The sequence below is a fragment of the Stegostoma tigrinum genome, chromosome 18 (genome assembly GCF_030684315.1).
Source record: "Stegostoma tigrinum isolate sSteTig4 chromosome 18, sSteTig4.hap1, whole genome shotgun sequence".
In the NCBI taxonomy this organism is placed as follows: domain Eukaryota; kingdom Metazoa; phylum Chordata; class Chondrichthyes; order Orectolobiformes; family Stegostomatidae; genus Stegostoma; species Stegostoma tigrinum.
In genome coordinates, this window is record NC_081371.1 from 26,628,821 (window position 1) to 26,643,451 (window position 14,631).

General features: G+C 40.3%; 1 protein-coding gene across 2 annotated transcripts in view; it reads left to right on the forward strand.

Annotated features, from left to right (window-relative positions):
* The window catches only part of slc13a4 (solute carrier family 13 member 4), a 104,668-nt gene that overhangs the window by 36,935 nt on the left and 53,102 nt on the right, over window positions 1–14,631 (forward strand). The window lies entirely within an intron of this gene.

Below are 14,631 nucleotides of genomic sequence, written 5' to 3' on the forward strand. Positions count from 1 at the left end.
TTCAATTCACCGTCCTGAGGGAACTAAAAGGTTTTATCAGTGTAAGGAAGAGGTGACATTTTAGGTCAGACAATGCATGTGAGGTGCGAGGCCTTGTCTAGAATCTGTTTGTGTTTTGGTTTGGAGTCAGACTACTTTTATTTCTAAAGCAGGAATTTATAAAACACTGTGTTGACTGGCTGTCTATAAATTGTGTGCTTTTTGATCAAAATAAAATGTAACTGCAATTATAAATCCAACCCATAAATTTACTTGAGTGTGCGTCCGTGTGTGTGTGTTGGCGGGGTGGGGTGGTCAGTGGAGTGTGTGTGTGTGTGTGTGTGTTTGTGTGTGTGTGAGATTTCAAATAAACCTGTTGGACTATAACCTGATGTCATGTGATTTCTGATCTTGTCCACCCAGTCCAACACTGGCACCTCCACGTAATTTCAACCTAGTATTGAGATGTTTCTCATTGTCACTTTCATTGAAGATAATATTACAAAAGAGATTATAAATCATACAACATAACTGTCATTCCAATAAAGTAAATTGGAATGGGATTTTTACAGAGTATGATTGACAGTTATGGACAGATCTGTGTTACAGGAGGATTGGTGTGAGGGGTGAGTTTGCTGCTCAAAGTATAAGCATCTGTGAAAGAAATTAGTTGATATATGAGAATACAAATTAGCAGCAGGAATAGACCATTCTGTCCCTAGACAGCCTGCTCTACCTTTTGATAAAATCATGGCAGATCTGATTTATGCCTCAACTCCATTTCCCTGACCACTCCCAAAATCCTTTGACTCCATTGTCGGTCAAGGATCTATGAACCTCTGCTTTAAAAGTATTCAACGACATTGCCCCTACTGCTGTCTAGGGAAGACTGTTCCACAGATATATGAACCTCTGACAGAAAAAGATTCTCTTCATCTCCATACCTTAAAATCCATCGGCTAATTCTCATCTTTTACTCAGGAAAAAACATCCTTTCAGTATCTACCCTGTCCAATCGTCTCATGATTTTACATGTTTCAATAAAATTGCCTCTCAGCCCTCTAGATTCCAAAGAATACAGACCTAATCTGTCTAACCTATCCTCAACAGGCAAACCCTTCATCCTAGGAATCAGTCAAATGAGCTTTTTCTGGACTTCTTGCCAAAGAAGACCAAAACTATACACATCATTCTAGATGCAATCTCATCAATGTCCTGAATAAATAAGCAAAAAATTCCTAATTTTGCATTCCATTCCCATTGCAAAAATGGATAACATTTCATTTGCTTTGCTAATTACTTGTTGTATTTGCATACCAACATTTTATCATTGATGTACCAGGACATGCCATTTCTTCTGAACCATAGAGTTCTGCAGTTTCTCTCCTTTGAAATAATGTGCTGCTTTTATATTAATCCTGCCAAAGTGGACAACTCCATACTTGTCCACATTATAATCCACCTGCTGAACCATTTCCCATTTGTTTAACTTGTCAACTGCCAGTGTAGACCCCTTACGTCCTCTGCACAGTTATTCTCCTGTCTATCTTTACATTGTCAGCAAGATTTATACATTCAGTCTTTTCATTTAAGCAGTTGAAATACTGTTTTTATTTAAGGCCCCAGCAGTGATCTCTGTGTCACATCACTTGGTACATCTTGCCAATCCAGAAATATACTTTTTGCTTTCTGAAAGCTAACCATTCCTCAATCTAATATGCTACCTGACCCATGAGCTCTTATTTTGTGTCATAATTTTTGATGTGACAGCATATCAAATGACTTCCGAAAATCTAAATGCATCCTATCCACAGCTTCTGCTTTATCCATGTTTCTTGTCATTTTCTCAAAAGACTCTCCAATAAATTAGTTTATCATGGTTTCTCTTTAATAAAGCCATGTCAATTGTGCCGTGATTACATTGAGATTTTCTAAGTTCCCTGTTGTAAACTCCTGAATGTAGAGATGCCTCTATCAGGAGATGTTGACTCTGTTCTGCCAGAATACGAAGGATTTTTATGAGAACTTATACAAAAGTTGTGAATTGCTTTACCAACTTATTTTGCTGTTGAACATCTTTAAAAGAGACGCTGTGATTTTCCATTACTAAGGTGCTGTAGTAAAAGTGTGACTTTGGGAGCAGACAAGGAGTCCTGCCAGCCCTGTACACTTACAGTAGCTATCAGCTTTCTCTGCGTATTTGGAAACTGAAACATGAACATATTGCTCTACCAGCAGGAAAGGCTTTTCACAATTATATTCAGCAAACAATCCAGGATTTCAACAAAGTGCAAGGGCACTAAAAGATACAATTATGTATTTATGAGCATGAGTGAGGAAATGTATAAATGATTAAGTTTTTGTGTTTGTACGCATTTACTTCCAAGAATGACATATGCATGTGAATTATTTGGAGATATAGATATAGGAAAATCTGAATGGTATGTTTGTCGACCTCATAATGGAGTGCCACCAGGACCTACCATTCTGGTTGCTGTGTTGTGATCAGTGCTAAAGGAACAAATATCAGTGCACATCTCAGAAACAGCTGCCCAAAGCAGACTTTAGAGGAGAACTCTCCTCTAACTAGGATTCAGCTCAAAACATCACCCTCTATGGGATGTCAGTGGTGTCTGTAAACAGGGCAAGAAACACTGAGCCATAGATTCATAGAGATGTTTCAGCACAGAAACAGACCCTTCTATCCAATTTGTCCATGCCAACCAGATATCCTAAATTAATCTAGTCCCTAGCATTTGGCCCATATTCCTCAAAACCCTTCCTATTCACATGCCCATCCAGATGCCTTTTGAATTTTGCAATCATACCTGCCTCCACCACTTCCTCTGGCAGCTTATTTGATACACATGCCATATATGTATGAAAAAGCAGCCCCTTAGGTCCCTTTTAAATCTTTCCCCTCTCACCTTAAACTTATGCCCTCTAATTTTGGACTCCCCTACCCTGGGGAAAAGACCTTGACTATTCCCTTATCTATGCCCGTCATGATTTATAAACCTCTAAATGTCACCCTTCAGCCTCCGGTGCTCCAGGGAAAACAGCTCCAGCTTGTTCAGCCTCTCCCAAATCTCAAACTCTCCAACCCTGGCAACATGCTAGTAAATCTTTTCTGAACTCTTTCAAGTTTCACAATATCCTTCCTATAGCAGGGAGACCAGGATTTGAGTGCAGTATTCCAAAAGTGGTCTAATCAATGTCCTGTGCAGCTGCAATATGACCTCCCAAATCCTATAATCAATGCACTGACTAATAAAGGCAAGTGTACTAAACACCTTCTTCACTATCCTGCCTACCTGCATCTCCACTTTCAAGGAATTATGAATCTGCACTGCAAGGTCTCTTTGTTTGGCAACACTCCTCAGGACCTTACCATTAAGTGTTTTAGTTCTGCCCTATCAACATGTAGCAGCTCACAGTTATCTAGATTAAACTCCATCTGCTGATCCTTGGTGCATCAGCCAATCTGATCAAGGCTCCATTATACTCTGAGGTAACCTTCTATGCTGTCCACCATACCACTAGTTTTACAGTCATCTGTGAACCTACTAACCATATCTCCAGCATTCATATCCAAATAATTTATATAAATGTCAAAAAGCAATGGACCAAGCACCAATCCTTGTGGCCCACCGTTGGTCAGAGGCCTCCAGTCCGAAAAGCAACTCTGAGATACATGCTGGTCCAATCCTTGAACTGGCATCTTTACTTGGTACAAAACATTTTTGTTGCAACCTTTCATATAAATTTCTGGTGTGCATTTCAGTGTAAATCTGTGCTTCCTAAGTGGCCTGCACATGTATTGGAGAGTAGCCATAATTGACACATAATAGATACCAATGGCTCTGGATGAGAGATGCAGATGACTGGTTTCTGTGGATCATGTCCTGAGCTGCAGTTTGACCATGTACAGCCCCATACATGGAGATTGTCCAATTCACCAGGTACCTGCTCCAGTTTCAATACCTAATTTACTTGCCATCTTACTTGCTTGGCGGATTTGGTAAGATTGAAAGCTGAATTTTAATGAGATGAGTTGGGCTATTAATATAGGGTGTTTTACAAACAATAATCCTCCTTAACTGGTAACTCGGTGCTGACTAGTGAGAAACTCCCTAAACTGCTCTTGAAAACAAATGATAAAGCAAAATACTCCCAGAGTCAGGACACACCTCACCAGACATTTCACCCAATTCTGCCACAAGTCTTGCCACAGACCACGTCGCTCAGACTCCTGTAAAATTCTGACCATTTTTCTAATTCAGGATGGCTTGTGGCTTGGAGGGAAACATAAAAGTGGTTGTGTTCCTTTGCATCTGCTACCTGTGGTCTTCTAGATGTTACAGTTCACAGATTTGGAAAAGGTTGTCAAAAAATACTTGCTGAGTTGCTGCAGAGAAGAGCATCTTGAAAATCAACAAACTGCTGCCGCTGTAGGTCGATGGTGAAAAGAATGGACGTTTGTGAATGTGTTGCCAGCCAAACAAGCTGCTTTGATCTGGATGATGACAGACATCTTGAGTGTAGTTGGAACTGTAATCATTCATGCAAGTGGGGTATATTCCATCAACTAGTGACTTACCTTGTAGATGGTAAGACAGGGAGTCAGGAAAAGAATTACTCTGTATAAGACTTTTAGCCTCTGATCTGCCCCTGTGGCCACTTCATTTGTATAATAAGTCCAATTCAGTATCTTGTCAATCAACATACCCAGGATGTTGACAGTGGAGGATTCAATGATGGTAATAGAATTGAATATCCAGGGACAAATGTCTTTTTTTTGGAAATGGTCAATGCCTGGTACTTGTGGAATGTGCATGTTACTTGCCTATTAGACAATCTGTCAGAGAATGTTTTGAAGTAGTTAGCAGGCTTGGTAAGGGGGACCAACCGATGTAGTGAACTGGATCTTCAAAAATAAATTGATAAATGGCCACTCAAGAAATTATAATGCAAAACTAGAACTGATGAGATTGCATATAACATATTAATATGAATTGAGAATAAAGGCAGATTAGTGGAATATTAACTGCAAGCGCAAGCTTGAGGGGATGAATTCTCTAATTCTGCTTTTCAGGGATGTGAATGGAGCTGGAGGTTTAAGCTACAGAAAACTGTAATGAAAAGGTCTTCTTGGTTTATCCAACTATTCAACTCTAGGTTATGATGGAAAACAGACAGTAGGAATCAACAGGTCATTGATAATTGGGTGGCCTGTAACTTGTTAGATCCTGTAAGGGTCAAAACTTGGGTTTCAGCTAGTTTCAGTATGCCAGTGATTTTCTTGGGGCGATTGAGTGTAATGTATCCAAACTTGCTGAAGATACAAAATTTGGTACGAAATTGAGTTGCGAGGAAAACACAAAAAGATGCCAAGAAAAGATTTGTACTGAACATGTGAAGAACAAGAATGGATTATATTGTGCAGAAATGTAAAGCTATCAACTTTGGTAAGCAAAATAGAACTGCAACTTATTTTTCAAATTACAAAGTTAATATAAAAGCATGGCAGGCAAGCAGAAAGCGATAATGTTGCTGACTAGAACAGCAGTTGTTCTAATGCCTAATAGATCTTGAGCAAGTGGACAGGTAGATAAAGTATTTAAGAAGGCATATGGTACATTGGTCTTTATTAAACAAGGCAAAGAGTTTAAGAGCAAGGAAGTTATGTTGTAATTGTATAAAATTTTGGTAGGCCACATACAGAGTATTATGTGCAGTTCTGGAATCCACATTAAAGAAGGGATGTAATTGCACTGGAGAAGGTGCAGAGGAGATTTACCAGGATGTTGCCTGGGCTGGAGAGTTTTAGTTATGAAGAGATACTAGATAGGCTGGGGTTGTTTTCCTTGGAGCAGAGGAGATTGAGCGGAGTCATGATTGGGATGTAAAAAAAATGAGGGGCAAAAACACAGTAAACAGGGAGGAACTGTTCCTCGTCATGGAGGGATCAATGACTGGGGATGTGGATTTAAGGTCAGGAACAGAAGGTTAAAAGAGGATGTTCGGAAAAAAATTCATACAGAGTGTTCTGGGAATCTGGAACTAATGGCTTGTAAGGGTGGTAGAAGCAAAAATCCTCATAACATTTAAGATGTACACTTGTGATGCCAAGGCATGTGAAACTACAGGCCAACTGCTAGAAAATGAGATTAGAATAATTATGTCTTAGCTTTTGACTAGCAGGGACTCAATAGGTTAATAAGCCTGTTTCTGTGCAACAGACCTCTATGACTATGACTCTATGACGAAAGGTTTATATGTTGACATATCAAGTGTATAGGAAAGCTATTAGAGCATTGCTGTTTATTAGGAGGAAAATTGAATACAAAAGTAGGGAGTAAAATAAAGCAAAGAATTGCTTTGGATGCTGTAAATCTAAAACAAATACTGAAAGAGAAACTCAGCAGGTCTGGCAGCATCTGAGGAGAGAAAGCTGAGTTAACATTTCAAGCCCTGTCTTCATTCTGTTTTCTGAAGGAGAGTCACCGGGCTGTTAACATTAACAAAAGTGGGAGTTTGTGTTTCATTTATACAAGATACTGGTGTGACGACATCTGGACTATTGTGTTCAATTTTGATAATTCCTTTCTTAAGGAAGAATGGAAATCTGCTGTATGCAGTTCAGAGAAGGTTTACTAGACTAATACCTGAAATGGCTGGGTTATTTTATGAGGAAAAGTTGGATGGGCTAAGGATCTATTTGCTGTAGTCTAGAAGTGTAAGAGGTAGCTGAATTGAAATATAAGATTCTGACGAATCTTGACAGGGTAGATGTGGAAAGGATATTTCCCCTTGTGGTAAGATTGAGAACTAGAGGTCATTGTTAAAAAAAAGGGTCACTCATTTCAGTCAGAGCTCAGGAGAACTATATTTTTTCTTGGAGAGTCATGAGTTTTTGTACTCTCTTTCATACAAGGTTGTGGAAGCAGAAACCTTCAATCTTTTTAAGGCAGAGCTGAATAGTTGCTTGATAAGCAATATGGTGAAAGACTGTAAGGGCAAGCTGGAATGTGGAGTTGCTGTTACTACCACATCAGCCATGACGTTATTAAAGGTAACACAGTGTCGAGCTAGAGGAACACAGCAGGCCAGGCAGCATCAGAGGAGCAGGAAAGTTAACGTTTCGGGTTGGGACCCTTCATCATAAAATTCTGTCTGCTGACGGCCAGGAGCATACGCAGTAGCAGCAAAATCTATGTAAACGTCAAAATAAATGGAGAAATAAAACCTTATCAAATGTCTATAAATGAAACAAAGTTAATGAGAAAATATATATGTAAAGAAAAATGTTAAGGAAAGGAAAAGATTTTTTTAAAATTTCACTTTAGATTACGCACACTCAGTCTGCAAAGAATCGGATGTGAGCATGCACAGTCACAGCATGTGATTGGATCGTTGGTGTTAATAACATTGCAGTTATTAAAAGGTGGAGCAGGCTTGAGGGTCGAAATGCTTGTGTTCCTAGCTCATACGTTTTTGTGTCTGTCTGTATGTAAAAAAATACAATAAAGTTGAAATGGATAGGACAGAAATAATGGAAAAAAAACTTCCAGCATGTTTCTCTAACATACTCACTTTATGCTCTGGATGGCATGAGGAAATAAAAACATAAGGATTAGATAAAACTCAGAACTGTGGATGCTAGAGATGTGAAACAAACAAAATCAGAAATTGTTGGAAAAACTTCAACATGAAGACGGGTCATAGGACTTGAAATGCTAACTCTGTTTTCTCTCCACAGACACAGTCTCCAGTAATTTCTGATATTATAATAAGGGTCCAGTCTTAAATAGACCAATGACGTTGTGGGAAAAGTCAAGCCGAAAAACCACTTCTTCAAAATTTGTATAACTTAAAAGACAGCATGACAAAAGTACACAGTAGCTCTCCAACTCCAAAACAGATGTTTGAAACAAATGTTAATACACCAAATTAGAGCCATAATATTCAAATGAATTAGAATAAGCATTCTACAGGGTAGATTCTAACTCAATGTGAAGGAAGACCACACACAGTTGAATAGTCTCTAAAAACGTACCAACTTATTCCCACCAGTCCCATCTGTTGCTATTTAAACCATGAAATTTACTTCCATGACAAACCTACATCGTTAATGCACCGAGATAGGGTTCCTATAATTTCATTACTCACATACCTTTAAAAGTGAAACAAAATGAAAATCCCAGTCAGTGGCCAGCTTGATGAATAAAAGCCTGGGATTTGTTCTGGGTGTCCACTGGAAGCACTAGTGAAAGAGGCAGTTAAGTGCAGGCATTCATACCACTGTAACCAATAAGTAGAAAATGATGCTTTTCCATTCCAACCTAGTATGTAGCTGGGTCCTTCTGCCATGCCCCTTCCTCACTGCATTTTAAAAAAGAGAATGGAAACAGAGAAACAGGGAGTAGGGGTAGACCATTCAATCTTTCAAGCCTATTGTGCCACTCAATATGATAATGACTGATCCTCTAGCACAATGCCCTATTCCCACTTTCTCTCCATACCCTTTGATGCCTCTAATGTACAGAAATTCTGTGAATCTACTCATTTCTCTTGCTCCATAGCATTCTGTGGTAGCAAATTCCTCAGGTTAACTACACTCTGAGTGAAGAAATATTTCCTCAACTAGCATATCCATCCCTATTAGAATTGTATTTTTTTCCATCAGATTCAATCATTTTTCTACACTCTGGTGAACACAGGTCCAGCTGGACTAATCTTTCTGCATGCAATAGTCCTGCCATCCCTGGATTAGCCTAGTGCACCTTTGCTGCACTCTTCCTATGTAGGGTCTTAGGTAGGGAGACCAAAACAGAACACATACTCCAGGTGCTGTCTCACCAAGGTCCTGTAAAACTGCAGCAAGACATCTCTACTTCTGAACTTAAATCCTCTTGCAGTGACAGTTAGTAAACATTCGCCTTCCTAATTGTTTGCTGTATCTATTTTCTTTCACTGACTGGTTTACAAGGATACTCAGATCCCCTTATGTATCTGCACTTCCCAACATATCACCAATTGAATAATACAATGTCTTCTCTGTTTTTCATACAGTGTTATACAGTACCTGTCATACGTTTGCCCACACACTCAATTTGTTTAGACCACCCTGAAACCTCTTTGTATTCTCCTCATAACTCACAATCGTACTTATTTTTGTGTGATCAGCAAACTTGGGACTTTTGCATTTGGTTTTCTCAAGTCACTGATATACATGTATATATATATACATGTATAGTGTGAATAGTTGGGGCCCAAGCACTGATCCCTGTGGTACACTACTAGCCAATTCCTGCCACTTGGTAAAAGACCCATTTATTCCGACTTTCTGTTTCTGATCTGTGTACCAATTCTCCATCTGTGTCCCTGTACTAGCCTGAGCCCTGTGAGCACATTAATCTGTTCTGTGGGACCTTATTAAAATCCCCCTTGAAACCCAAATAGAACACATCCACCGGTTCTCTCAATTCCATTCTCTGTTTACATCCTCAAAAAATTCCAGAAGATCAGTTAAGTATAATTGCCCTTTCATAAACCTATACTGTGAAAAGGCTGGACAAATAAGATGAAAAATAGGAGTACAATTGTGGCAAAGGGAAATATTCCCTTTAGGCCATTTAGGTTTCTTAAGGAAAGCCTTCTGTTCCTTGTTTGAGATTTTCCCATGGCAGTTCGTCTTAAGGTCAATTGGCATACATGCCATTTCTTGTGCAACACATGGAAATTGCAGTATGTCACTTAAAATGTTACTTTTTAAATAAAAAAACTAAATTGTATGCAAAATCCCTCAAGTGATAAAAGTCAATATGTAACTTCATTTCCATGATCAATGCGTCAGAGACAAGGCTAAAGTTCCCTCTTTAAAATCACATCACTTGTCATCAAGGTAGCAGATTATTCATTACCACATGTCTGCTCAGCATTTAACATGTTCACTGAACTGGGACCAAAATTCAGAGTGCATTCTTAGTACTTCTGCCTCTGGAATGAGGGACTGGGTTTCAGCTTGTAAAGTAGTTGATAACTCTTACTATGTGTGAAGTGATTATTGAGAGTGAGACTCTTTTGCCACTCCTCTGTCCTGTGTGATCTTGAAACATAGGTTCCTTTCACCTTTTTTTGCTGTTGAGCTAACATCTGAGCACCGTGAAGGAAACAGAGTAAACTTAAAACTGAAACTACATATGTTTTAGGAGGGGTGGCATGGTGGTTTGATGGTTAGCACTGCTGTCTCACAGCGTCAGGGGCCCTGGTTTGATTCCACCCTTGAGCGACTGTATGTGTGAAGTTTGCATGTTCTCCCTATGCCTGTGTGGGTTTCCTCTCGATGCTCCAGTTTCCTCCCATAGTCCGAAGATGTGCAGTTTAGGGTGGATTGGCCATGTTAAATTGCCCACAGTGTGCAAGCTAGGTGGATTAGTCACAGGAAGTGCAAATGATAGGGTGACTGGGTGGGATGCTCTTTGGAGGGTCAGTGTGGACTCAATGGGCTGAATGACCTCCAGTAGTGAATCTATGATTTTCACAGGAACATTAGCAGCAAGTAAAACATCTTTATAGGAAAATATCAGTACCTTCCAATATTATACAATCGAATGCCCTCTTACGACAGCCAAATTGGAAAGGCTTTGTGCCCATATTTCCCTCATAATCCAGAATGATTAATGGCTAGGAGCATGCTCCAAAAGTTAAAGGCATCAAGCTACGACAAATTGTGCTTTCAACCAGAGATTGTTTCCTAGTTTGAAGGAGACCAATTTGGGCAATCCGCACTCAACTAACTTTCAGGAGTGAACAATAATAGGAAGAACAGGAGCACAGGCAATTCCCTGAAGTTTTGCAGTGGGGCCAAGAGGCTTCATATAAGGAAATACTTGCTTTTTTGGGTGGCATCTCTAGCAGTCCCTTTCAAGTATTTGGTATCCATACCTTTAACAGTACTGTAAGAAGACCCACATGCACACATCTGGTGGAAATTCTGACATGCCATCTCCCTGTCTGTTCTATGGCCTTTGCTATTACATATCTTACATTCAGTTAATTCATTCCACCATGCTTGAACTGAATGGTACCAGTAACAGATGTGTTGCTTCATTATTTCCCTATAAATTGAGACCCTCTATTTGACTGTATTTGGATGGGTATCTATTATCCTACTGCTACTTTTTCAGCCAGGATTTTGCCACAGTCAAAGTAGAATAGTCCCATGTTTGAAATGTTTCAAGTCAACTTTCAGATGAAGTGGTTAATAATCACTGGACAATAAGTTTCCCTTCTGTTATCGGGTAGGTAACCCATAAAGTCTATCTGTACATTTTCCCATGGATCCGTTTCTCTAGGTTGGTTGGCTAATTTGACTTTAATGGCCTTTTCCACGTTACTTTTCTAGCACTTCTTACAATATAGGACTGCGTCTCTGCCCAAACCAGGATGTGGAGGTGCTGGTGTTGGACAAAGGTCAGAAATCATACAACACCAGCCATATAATCCAACAGGTTCATTTGAAAACACAAGCATTTGGAGTCTCAGTCCTTCTTCAGGTGTTAGTGAGAGAGGTAGGATTAGACACAGACTTTACAAGTAAAAGGTCAAAGTTTCACGCGACTGATGAGGATGTATTAAACAAACCTAAGATGCCATTACATCTCTAAACGGTTAGAAGTTTCTAAGTGATTAATGTGTATATGTAAATCACCAAATTCCTTTCAATCTGGTCTTGAGAGAACTAAAGGTTTTAATTAGTGTAAAGAAGTGATGATATTTTAGGTCAGACAATGCAAGTTAGTTGTGAGGCCTTGTTGAGAATCTGTTTGTGGTTTATCATAGAATCCTAAGTATAATCCACCTAATTTACAGTTAATTTAGCATGGCCAATCCACTTAACCTACACAACTTTAGGCTGTAGGAGGAAACCAGAGCATCTGGCAGAAACAGGGAGAATGTGCAAACTCCACACAGACAGTCACCCAGGTCCCTGGTACTGTGAGAGAGCAGTGCTAACCACTGAGCCACTGTCAGACTGGTCGGAAGTCAGACTGATCTTATTTCTAAAGTGGAATTTATGAAATGCCACATTGACTGACAGTCTTTAAATTGTGTGCCTTTTAAACAAAATAAAATGTATCTACAAATACACATTCATCTGTAGATTCTCTTGTGCGCGCTTGTCTCTGTGTGTGTGTGTGTGTGTGTGTGTGTGTGTTTGTGCGTGAGAGAGAGAGTGAGTGAGAGAGATTGTGTGGAATCCTCTCAAACACATACTAATTCACTGATCACAAGACTGCTCAGACCCCTAGGTATCAGAGTAGCCCACAAACTGCCAACCATACTATGACAGCTACAGATGAACGTAGAGGATCCCATACTCAAAACCGCCAAAACTGGGGTAATATACAAAACACAATGCAAGGACTGTGAGAAACATTACATGGGCCATGCCGGAAGAAAACTGACATATTGAGACCTGAACACCAACTAGCCACCAAGAGACACAACCAATTCTCACTGGCCTCACTGCACACGGACAGCAAGGGACACAAATTCGACTGGGACAACACATCGCTAATCATGTGGCAGGGAATTCCTGGAGGACTGGTGTTCCAAGTGGAACTCCATCAACAAACACATTGAATTAGACCCTGTGTACAAGCCACTGAGATACAAAACCGGAAATAATACCAATCACCCTAGCAAACCGAGGCATAACGGGACAGAATACCAATGTTGACTCTCTCTCTCTCACACGCTCTCTTAGACACACACACACACACACACACACACACACACACACACACACACACACACACACACACACACACAGATCCTCTCTCACATACACACTGTCTCACTCACGTGCACTCTCACACACACATACACAGATACACACACTCTCTCTTCCTTTCTTACACACACACAAACACCCAGATCTTCTCTCATACACATGCTGTCTCTTTTTCTCTCACACACACATACATACACACACTCACTCACTCTCTTTCACACACAGACACTCACTCTCTTGCCTTCATACACACACACTGTCTCTCTCTCTCTCTCTCACACACACACACACGTGCACACACAGGCACACACACTGTCTTTCTCTCCCTCCCTCTCACACACACGCACATACACTCACTCACTCTGTCACACACACACACACACACACACACACACACACGATCTCCCTACAGACAAACACATGCACATGTGCACACACGTGAATCTACTGGTGAATTTGTATTTGCATTTATATTTTTTTCCAAAAAGTACACAATTTAAAGCCAGTCAATGCGGCATTTTATAAATTCCTCTTTTAGAAATGAAACCAGTCTGACTCCAAACCAAAATACAAACTGATTCTAAACAAGGCCTCACACATAATTTGCATTGCCTGACATAAAAGGTCACCTCTTCTTTACACTTACTAAACCTTCCGTTATCCCAGGGCAGAGACTTGAAATGAATTCAGGGATTTACATACACATATTAATAAATTAAAACCTTTGAACTGATTAAAGATTTAACAGCATCTTAGATTTGTTTAATACATCCCTCATCAGTTGTGTGAACCTTTGATCTTTTACTTATAAACCGTGTCTAATCCTACCTCTCTCACTAACACCAGAAGAAAGACTGAGGCAACAAAAGCATACGTTTTCAAATAAACCTGTTGGACTATAACCTGGTGTAGTGTGATTTCTGAGCCTGGCCAAACCAGGCTCTAATTTAGTTTCCGGCAGTCATGTAACTTGTTCATTTTACTTTCTCCCATTCAAGTTACTTCCAGTTGTGTAGGTTTAAAATTGACTTTATATTCCACATGTCTGTCTGTCATTTCCTCAGTTTCAGTCACAGTATGGTTTGGTCTTTTGGACCACACATTATTGTTAGTGACTATAAGAGCACGAGTTAAGAGGTTCACCGGTGTCTATAAATCCATTCATTCCTGTTGTTGACTGAATGATCTGTGAATGGGTCCAGCACTTCTAACTGCTTTTCTTTTCTGTTTTCTTTTTACCCTTGCTTTCTTTCATTTTCCTTTGAGTCTCTTCTCTTATCCTTTCACCTCGGTTGCAGCAGCATCGATAACAGCAGCAATGAGATCGGACCCTGTGTGGAATGGTGGACCAAAATGGTGGCACAGGCCTGGCGGGCAGCGAGGCTGAGTAAATGTTGAAGCAGGAGACACCTGGTGGCAGTGGCAGCAATGCTAAGACGAGGCGTACGCGGCTCTGCCCTAGCCCGAGTTCTCCTGACTAATGATGAGAAGGTCCCAGGTCTAATTTCCTGTTCCAGACTCGCAGCCTAGGTCACATCTGCAGCTAGGCCTGGGCACCTGATGGTGGCGAGTTTGATCCCAGTGTAGGATCCTGCAGCTCTGGTGGCAGCTGCATCAGTCAGGTCGGCCCAGTCATGGCAGTGGAGGTGCTGGAGTGTGGGGACTGGTTGTTCCAATGGCGAAGTGCGGTTGTTCGCTGAAAAGCAGGGACTTGAGGCATCAGGGTGGAGGAGCCTCGACCCAGGCCCATGGTTGAGCTAGAAGCTGTCCAAAGACCACCCTAACTTTATTGAGATTAAGCTGTTTGATTTTTCTGGCTCAAAATTCTATGATTTGGTTTATTTTCTGCG